This window comes from Phyllostomus discolor, chromosome 2, assembly GCF_004126475.2.
Source record: "Phyllostomus discolor isolate MPI-MPIP mPhyDis1 chromosome 2, mPhyDis1.pri.v3, whole genome shotgun sequence".
Classification (NCBI taxonomy): Eukaryota; Metazoa; Chordata; class Mammalia; order Chiroptera; family Phyllostomidae; genus Phyllostomus; species Phyllostomus discolor.
In genome coordinates this window covers 131,088,110-131,089,211 of record NC_040904.2, presented here as the reverse complement: position 1 = coordinate 131,089,211, position 1,102 = coordinate 131,088,110, and the positions used below count along the sequence as shown (strand labels likewise).

The window sequence follows — 1,102 nt, the reverse complement described above, 5'->3', positions numbered from 1 at the left end:
ATTGTTTAATATCATAAAATATTCCTAAGCCCAACATGCAGCTACCGAGAGCATCACATTAATTCCTGAGCACCTCTAGAATTGTAATTTATAAGAGAAAAAAGCAATAGTCAACACTACCATAAAATGAAACCATATTTTATGCAAAAATGTATTGCATTGATGTAATCAGAGAGGATGAATTTATGAGTTAAACTGATTAATTATGAGTCGATTGTTTTCTACTTATGGATATTCATCGTTTAGATTTTTCCCACATTCCAAAGCAAAATTTATCACTGATAAAGAAGCAACACAACTCCCATTTCTTCACACAGTACAGGGTTATGCTTGCCTATCTCTCAAGTACACAGGGTAAGAGATAAGGAGAGATTTCTGGGTCTCAGACTGCATTAGTCACAACATTGTAAATTGAGAGTTATGGATTGTACAGTATTAGTGTTGAGTGCTGGATCCCATGTATTCAGGTATGTAAAGGGTCTGAGATTTTACCCTACCTCTAGTCAATAACTTAATGTTCCAGTTACACAGATGCTTGCAGAAGAGGTGAAATTCCCAGGTCAGAGACAGAGGATTTTAAACTAGTAAGAACAGGTACTACACTTGATCTTAGACAAAGGGCCGAGAAGTGATGAGAGAGACAGCATTTTATTACTTATGGAATAGAAAGCACAATGAGCTCCACATTTCCTCAGCCCATGGGGTTGATGAGAAACAGCTCAGAGGGGTGCTGTGCACACACTAGGTCCCAACTGAAGACCTGCAAGTTTAGGAAACCCCATTGTTTTAAGGAGGATGGTACCAAACCTGCCCAACATTTGCCCAGAAGAGAACCATTACCTGTAGTATCCAGATCAGGAAACACTAATAACTGGAGGAAGACACTATTTCTATCTTCCAAAGCTACTCGCTATAAATACATCCTTGAAAAGATAGTAAAGAACAGAAGCATGCAACAATGCAGGAGACCATTGCAAATTAACTTTCTATAGGTGTCCATGTGTTTTTGAATAAATGGTTTTATGTGTGTTCGTAAGGACACCCAGGACTTTATAAAGTACTAGGCACAAAGCAGAGACCTCTCTTGTCCAGACTGATGGAC

At 38.5% G+C, this 1,102-nt stretch overlaps 1 pseudogene; it reads right to left on the bottom strand.

Moving 5' to 3' along the window:
* Positions 1-457: 457 nt before the first annotated feature.
* Positions 458-633, bottom strand: LOC114514321 (annotated as a pseudogene).
* Between the last annotated feature and the right edge of the window lie 469 nt (positions 634-1,102).